The sequence below is a fragment of the Nothobranchius furzeri genome, chromosome 10 (genome assembly GCF_043380555.1).
Source record: "Nothobranchius furzeri strain GRZ-AD chromosome 10, NfurGRZ-RIMD1, whole genome shotgun sequence".
NCBI classification, from domain to species: domain Eukaryota; kingdom Metazoa; phylum Chordata; class Actinopteri; order Cyprinodontiformes; family Nothobranchiidae; genus Nothobranchius; species Nothobranchius furzeri.
In genome coordinates, this window is record NC_091750.1 from 57,515,181 (window position 1) to 57,523,944 (window position 8,764).

An 8,764-nucleotide genomic window follows, 5' to 3' on the forward strand; every position below is an offset into this window, starting at 1 on the left:
TAAATACGTGGCGTTAGGGTTAGGGCTTAGATGGTTTCAGAACATAGAAAAAAAAGAGAACAAAGTGCTGTGCAGGAAAAAAGGGCAATTAACTCCTATTGTGAATAATGAACAATAGTTATTAATTTAATGTAAAAATGAGAAAAGACAAGCAATGTGCTACTTTCACCTGTAGTAACTATTCTGAGTGAATAAGGACATTTGCACCAGTTTAACAGCCAGCGAGAACATGTCATCAACACAGTATCATGTGTTGGGGTTTATGTGGTTTCCTGCAGACAGACAAAGGTGTTAATGTTCAGTGATAAGAAAAAGGGGAAAATAAGCAACAAGAGAGAGAAAAATAAAAACAATTAGTGATAAAAAAAATAAATTATTCAGAACAAAAGGTAACATCACTTGCACGCATGTTGTACTTGTTCAGGTCATGAAATAAAATGTTCAATGAGAGTTTAATATTTCCTGGCCTGGAGGAGTCTGACATTTGCTGGAAACAAATTAGGGTTCCATTATTGTGACAAGGCAGTTAAACAATAGCTGAAATAGGAGTCAGTTCAAAATTAACCTAAAACTGGAAACACCAAGAGACAATACACAGGAGGCTAAATATAATGTTAATACATAAATGGAAGGGTGTGTGTGTGTGTGTGTGTGTGTGTGTGTGTGTGTGTGTGTGTGTGTGTGTGTGTGTGTGTGTGTGGGTGGTGGTGGTGGTGATGGGGTTGATGAGATTGGTGCACATCTAAGCTGAGTGTGTGCTTGATGATGTGTCATCACTCAGGTTTTATTGCATTCTATCCTTGGTTTATTTGTGTGAATCTTTATCCTCGTCATCTTTGAAGCACAAAATGTCACAAATGACCAGGTGAAGGAAGTTATTTTATGGTTTTGAATGCCCCTCTGTCAGTGGCACCCCCAAGGGGTGAACCTGGGTGGCCATGGCCCCTCTAGAAATGTATTGGCCATCCCACTGACGTCACCAGGGAACAAGTCCCCAACATTATTAAATCTTATTAATTTTCACACAAACCATACATCCATCATCTTTAATCAAAAGATAAATGTAAAATGTTATCAATCAATCACTAAAACTAAATATGTTGATGCTAATAGTTACCATTTTCAAAAAGAGGACGAAATATCAACTTTTTAGGGTGCTTTTGTTGAAGCTGTAGAAGAGGATGTTTCTGAATTTCAGGAAAGAACCACCCTTTCCACGTTTAGAAAAAAAATGCGCATGAAGGAGAATACCCAGTTATCCTCATGCACTCTCTGTTTACATGTAGCTTACGGCCTTGCAGCTAACTTTTTCTAGCAGTAAGCTGACATTAATTTCCCCAAATAACATGACAAACTTTACCTGTCGAGCAGAAATACGGCGACAGAGGAATCTCTGGGGAGCCCAACCTTCACTTTGCACATGCTCAGGAAGTGAAAGCGTCCACAGCAATAAGCACGTGTGACAATGGCATTGCATGAATTGTTCACCACAACGATTGACAGTTACGCGGACCAATGGTTCAGATGATCCACCTGGAAGAAAAAGATCCTCCACTACGCCTTTAGGACAGCTACAGGCTAAATTAGCTGTTCTACAATACATAAAAATAAAGGTTGAAATAAAAATAATTGATGCAACAATTTTTTTTTATAATTATTATTATTTAGCAAATTTGAGATAAATATGTTGGATGTATGTTTTTTTGTGACAAAGCATAAAGGAGGATACAATTTCTAACTAAAGCATGAATGCTCCCATAGTTACAAGAACCAATTAAAGCTGCAAGCAGTGTCGTTCGGCCCTCGCAGCGAAGCTGCTCGCCCTCCGTCCGCACCCCCTCCGCTCCATCCCCGACGCTCTCCAAACCCAGCTCCCCGCCGCTCCGTCCTGGCCGGCAGCCCGGGGCACCAGGGCACGTCCACGGACTGAAACGTCCACCACCCCGACACCAAGAACAGCTAACGTTCACCTCGTCCACACCTCACCCTGACTCAGCATCCCCTCTGAGCCTACCATTATATTACATGTCTCACCACTAGGGCATACTCTATCTTTACCACACTGTTGGTGTGATGACACAGACCAACTTTAGTGCTTTCTGCCCATGTTTATTAAAGTTATCGAAAGTTAAAGTTATCTAGGGGGCGCTGTGATCAACTACAGAAATATCCCATTGAGGTCAGCTTTGGTTGACAAAGACAGTTTTCTGATATTTTGGCATCAAACGGACGTTGTGTGTGTTATCTAAAGCCAGTGAGCTGAAAGGGGCGGAGCTACAGGGATTTGAACCAACAACCACATCAATGTGTTTGGTGCAGTCACGTGATGTCACAAGCCAAGTATAATGTCATTCTGACTTTGACTTTAGAAGTTAATAAAGTTTGAATCCATCTAGGGGGTGTTGTGACCATTTACAACTAAATGCCATAGAGGTCATCTTTGCTCATCAAAGATGGTTATCTGTTAATTTGGCATCAATCAAACGTTGCATGGGTCATCTAGAGACAAAAAGCTGTAAGTGGGCGGAGTTAAAGTGAATTGAACAAGTGATCACATACATGTGTTGATTGCAGTTGTGTGATAACTCCCACAAAGTTTGATGTAGTTTGGAGCTTTTTGCAGAAGTTACAAAGGTTTTTTGTATCTAGGGGGCGCTGTCCCAAATTTAGGAATTATTCCATGAAGAAATTTGTAGGTTGATGACAGTCATTTGTGTGCAGTTTGGTGTGAATTGCATCATGCATGTGTTATTCAGGGCCTAATATCTGTCAGGGGGCGGAGCTAAAGCGATATCAACAACTTACCACAGGATTGTGGTGGGTGCCATTGTGTGAGTACACATAGCAAGTTTGGTGCAGTTACGACCTCGTCTGTGGGAGTTATTACAGTTTTAATGGTGTGTAGGGGGCGCTTTGGTGACATTACACAACGTTCACCAACCGTGTGTGCCTCGTTGAATAAAGGGCATGATTGTTGATTGCCATGTTCAGTCTCGGGCAGATCGGAGGCTGTTAGTGGAAGTTACAGTCAAACGTAAGGTCACGGCGTCACGCCAGAATTCGCCATGGCATCAAAGCCCCTCCCTTTCTGAAAAGCTATCAGATCTGAATGGTCATTACAACATCATGAAGACAGTGCATGACCTAAGTGTCATGTTGACTAAATTAGAGGGGACAAATATGGGCATTTCACCATAAAACAGTAGACTTCCTGTAGTCAGGGGGCGGGACTTAGGTGATGTCAGCTGTCCACATTGTCACTGTCTTCAGATGTGGTCAGTGATCACACAGACAAAGTTTGCAATTGATCTGATCATGCACATGGGAGTTATTAAGTCAAGTAACGTAATGGTGACTGGTCAAAGTTTGTGGCTTAGCCACGCCCACACCTTTATACTTATTTAAAATCCGACGGTGCCACTGCTCTCCATCTGCTATACTACCTCTCCTCCAACCGAGTCTGACATGTGAACAAAAAGAGAATAAATAAATAAAAAAAACTGTAGCAGCTATGCATTCACCTTCAAATGACCCTCTATGGGACTCAGAAGTTTTGTCTTCTCCTGTTTTGGGAATGCTTTTAGGTGCGCAGACACAGTTGGACATCTTCCAGTGGGAGTCTAAGTGAGATGCTTAAGTTGGTGCACTTATGCAATGGTGCAGCAGCAGCCAAACATTGCAACACTTCCCCCTGCTGGATCTACTGCAGTGAGATGAGCCGATGAATAATGGAGGCCCCATCTCCGTGCCACACACACCTCCCATCACCACTGAGGGATCTCTCTGTCTATCTATCATGCCAGGTGACGCAATGTAAAACAATAAGGGGTGGATGAAGAAGGGAAATCTACACCGGAGGGAGGAGCAAATGTCAGCAGTAACAAATCACATCTAAATAAGCAGCATTTGTGGGGAAGTTTAAGGGAATTTAAAAGCACAATTAAATGTTACACATTAAAATTGCAAAGGAGTGCTTGTGCAAAATTAACTGTGGCACAGTTGCACATGTAGAGCATGAATTAGAGCATGTACCATCCTGTTAAATGAAGCTGAAAGCACATGGTAACCTGTGATGATTTTATGAGAGCGAGACAAAGAGCTGCAGGTACATCTTTATGTAATGCGAACAACCGCGGTGCATTTTTATGATGATGAAAGGTAGACGAGTTTCTTGATAGTTTATCCCTGATGGACCGCATTATGTGCACATTTATTAATGTCTGAACAATTTGAAAGTCTGCAGTTGCTCAGCAGAGCAGATATGACAAAGAGTCAGATGATGCTAACGATGTCATGAAAGAGAAAAATAGGGAAATTAGAATATTTTAACAGCCTCCCTTTTTAATATATGAAAAAAAGAGCATAGGGTAATATTATTCATACAAAATGCTCTAAATAATCTGAGCTTACAGCTTGGAACTTATGACATTCCTTTGAAAGTCAGTTTCTTGCGTTTTGTTTTTGCTATAAATGTACTGATGTTAAAGAGTGTCTCGTAAAAGGTTTGGACACCTCATCTAACAGGAAGAAATCTAAATCTGCTCTCATGAAAAGATGTGCAAAGAAGAGTCCTGTAATGTACTGTTTCGTTTTTTAGGTCTATAAATACACACGTGACTCCATCCGCCTTGGGAAAGTTTCAACAATTCCTCCGAGATTTAGGTCTTAAATTAAATGATACCATCACATATTTAAATTCATGATGTGGATCTCGCCTTCCACCACATTCTAAAGGTTTCTGAACTGTACTGAGATCTGAGAGCTGTGGAGGTCATTTTTGTCCAGTGAACTCTGTTAAATTTAAAAACCAAGTTCACTCAATTTTTTTAATAAATCTGCTGCCCTGTCTTGTATGAATAAATGCGTTGTGGTTCTCTGTGGGGAAAAATATACTCTAGCGCTCCATTTTTAGAAAGTAGAAGTTAGCTGGAGGAGTAGGGGGCAGAACAAGGTAAAGGTTGGTTTATGCTTGACGCGTCCGCGAGGTCCGCATGGCTCCGCGCGGCAAAATTGCATCATTTTAACAACCGCGCCCCTCCACCGCGCCTCCGCACGGCCCAACATTTCCGCACTGTGCACCTAGGAAATTTTCTAACCACGCGGGTGGTCAGACGCGGAAAAACATGGCGGACCGGCAAGAACTACTATGGCAGAGGTTCGTAAATGCAGACATTTGTATGATTCAGCTCTCAAAGATCATCGTGATCAACATGTTGTTAATAATTCTTGGAGAGAAACACTGTAGCTCACACTGTCGGAAAAGACGAGGACGCTGTTAAAAATGCTGGAATGTCATGTTGTAAACAACAGTGATTTCTACTTCTACTATGGTGTAGTGTTGGATGCATGCTGTAGAGCTTCATGCTGCCCCGTTCAGGTTGGGAGAATATTGGCTCAACGCAGAGACAAGCCGCATGAACCATAAACGCTGCGAGGCATTTGGTATCTTATCTCTTGCTGCTTGACTAACAGCAGCTAACAGCAGCTTAACTCTACCACTGACTCTGTTTGTTTTGAAACGTTGATGTTTTATCCCCACAAATAACACAAGCCTGGAGGAGTTCTGCTGTGTTGTGGATTTGCTCATTTAACCTTCTTATTATGTTACGGGTCAATTTGACCCGTTCCAGTTTTTGTGTTGACCATAGCGCTGATCATCTTCTATTTTTCTTAATGAAACTTTATGACTTTTTCTTATCTGGGGTCATGAACTGGTATGAGAAATATGGACACTTTGATGTGTCCTGGGAAGTCTTAGCAGTTTTTGTATACAAAAATGATGTTGCGGGTCATTTTGACCCACACACTTTAATGTGAGTAAAAAGCTGTTCAGAACAAAAATAAACATGACTCTTTGATGTGCTATGTTGTGATTGCTTCTGAATATACATTCACACCCAGAGGCCCAGGTGTGTGCGCGAGAAACTTTTTCTGCCCTGTTCTTGTAACTGATGTCATGTGATTTCAACACACCAAAAATGAGCTCTAGAAGGTTGACAGCTGAAGAAGCTTTATCTCAGCTTTTTAACTGGGATAGCAATGACGAAGAAGATGTTTCAGAGACAGAGGATTTTTCAGAGGCTGAGGACAATGTTACTGATGATCCAGACTACCAATTTTCTGATGAGGATTCTAAAGAGGAGTCTTCTGTCATCGCTTCATCAAGTGAAAACCAAGGAATGCAGCAATCATCATCTACAGAGGGGGCATGGACATCTAAAGATGGTAAAATAAAATGGTCAACATCACCACACCGAAGTCGAGGCAGACTGTCATCTGCTAATGTCATCAAAATGACACCTGGTCCTACAAGATTTGCAGTCACACGAGTTGATAATATCCATTCAGCATTTCATCTCTTCATACCCTCTCCAATAGAAAAGATTATACTGGACATGACTAACTTGGAGGGGAGGCGTGTATTTCAACAGAAATGGAAGCCCATGGATCTGACTGACTTGCATGCTTATATTGGAATCCTGGTATTAGCTGGAGTATACAGGTCAAAGGGAGAAGCAAATGCAAGTCTATGGAATGAAGAGAATGGAAGGCCGATCTTTCGTGCAACAATGTCTCTTGAGACATTTCACAAGATATCTCGTGTGATCCGATTTGACAACCGTGAAACCAGAGCCAGTCGCTGTGAAAGAGACAAACTTGCTGCAATCAGAGATGTATGGGATAAATGGGTGGAGATTCTACCTTTGTTGTACAACCCTGGTCCCCATGTGACTGTAGATGAGCGCCTTGTTCCATTCAGGGGCCGCTGTCCTTTCCGACAGTATATGCCCAACAAGCCGGCCAAGTATGGCATCAAAATATGGGCAGCTTGTGATGCTAAATCTAGCTATGCATGGAATATGCAGGTGTACACCGGAAAGCTACCTGGAGAGGCATCTGAGAAGAATCAGGGGATGCGTGTGGTGCTGCAGATGAGTGAAGGGCTGCAAGGGCATAACATCACCTGTGACAACTTCTTTACATCCTACTGGCTTGGAGATGAACTTCAGAAAAGAAAGCTCACTATGTTGGGAACAATCAGGAAAAATAAACCAGAACTTCCCAGTGAAATTCTGAAGATGCAGGGAAGACCTCCACATTCCTCAAAATTTGTTTTCACCGAGAAAGCAACAGTTGTTTCATACTGCCCAAAGAAAAACAAAAATGTTCTTGTCATGAGCACAATGCACACAGATGCATCTCTGAGCACAAGAGAAGACAAAAAACCACAAATGATCCTGGACTACAACTCCACCAAAGGAGGAGTAGACAATATTGACAAAGTCACAGCAACATACAGCTGCCAGCGCAAAACAGCTCGTTGGCCCTTGGTGATTTTCTACAACATTGTGGATGTGTCAGCTTACAGTGCCTTTGTCCTGTGGACTGAAATCAACCAACATTGGAATGTCGGCAAACTGTACCGACGTCGGCTTTTCCTGGAAGAACTGGGAAAAAGTCTTGTCACCCCCGAGATCCAGAGGCGAGCCAGACCAGCTCGATCCCCAGCAGCAGCAGCTATCATTGAAAACGTCAGGTCTGCATCATCTGACCAATGTACAATGAATCCAGTGGATACAGGTGCAAAGAAACGAAAAAGATGCCAGGTCTGTCCCTCACGATAAGACATTAAAACAAGCACCGTTTGTGAGAAGTGCAAGAAGTGCATTTGCAGAAAGCACACAGTTACACTCTGTCCATCAAGTGGACAACACTGAAAATGTTGAACATTGAAAATCTGAGAAAAATAAAAGTGCTTGTAAAGAAGGAAAACTTTTACTAACTAGTTCTTACAAATAGTTCTGGATATTCAAACTTTATTGTGTGTCTGTGTGTTAAATGTTTTTTCTAATGGAAAATAAAGTTCCTGTTTTATTGCAGTTTTTTTTACAGTTCTAAGTGAATTTAGACAGGGTGGGTCAAAATGACCCGCAACATAACCAATGTGATTTTTTTTCAACATAATACAAGGGAATTGAATTGAATTCAGTTTATTTATATAGCGCCAAATCACGACCAGAGTTGTCTCAAAACACTTTACAAAGTAACCATTCCAATACAGTTCAGTTCATTAAGCCAAACAGTAAAACGTTTCTTATCGAGTCACTGACTAGTGTCAGAGTCTTTACAGCAATCTTCATACTAAGCAAGCATTTAGCGACAGTGGAGAGAAAAACTCCCTTTTAACAAGAAGAAACCTCCAGAGGATCCTGGCTCAGTATAAGCAGCCATCTGCCACAACTCACTGGGGATCGAGAAGACAGAGCAGACACACACACACACACACACACACACACACACACACACACACACACACACACACACACACACACACACAATACTGTACACCAAGTAGTATGTCAATGGCTACATTGTGGTTTCTTAGTAAATATTCAATTTAGCAAGAGATAAACTTTATTATCTTTATCTTAATGAATCTATAATGAATTCAATAGGTGAACTAGTAGTAGCACATTCCATGTCAAAGAGAGTAAAATGTTATTATCAGAAGAGGGAGAATGTTAGCAGCAGTGTGCCAATTGATAGCCCCCTCCATGAGGCTGCCACAGCTCAGCAGAACACCATTGTAGCTTCTTCTAAGGAGGAAAAACTCTTCGAGACAAAATAAAGTGAACAGATAGAATAACAGGAATTAGAGCAATTAGAGAGTAGTGGTAGAAGACAGTAGTAGTGTGGAAAGTTGTCAGCATGTCCTCCAGCAGTCTACGCCTATAGCAGCATAACTACAGAGATAACTCTGGAT

At 41.7% G+C, this 8,764-nt stretch overlaps 1 pseudogene; it reads left to right on the forward strand.

Annotated features, from left to right (window-relative positions):
* Positions 1 to 5,487: 5,487 nt before the first annotated feature.
* On the forward strand, positions 5,488 to 7,718 carry LOC129163868 (piggyBac transposable element-derived protein 4-like; annotated as a pseudogene).
* The last annotated feature ends 1,046 nt before the right edge of the window (positions 7,719 to 8,764 follow it).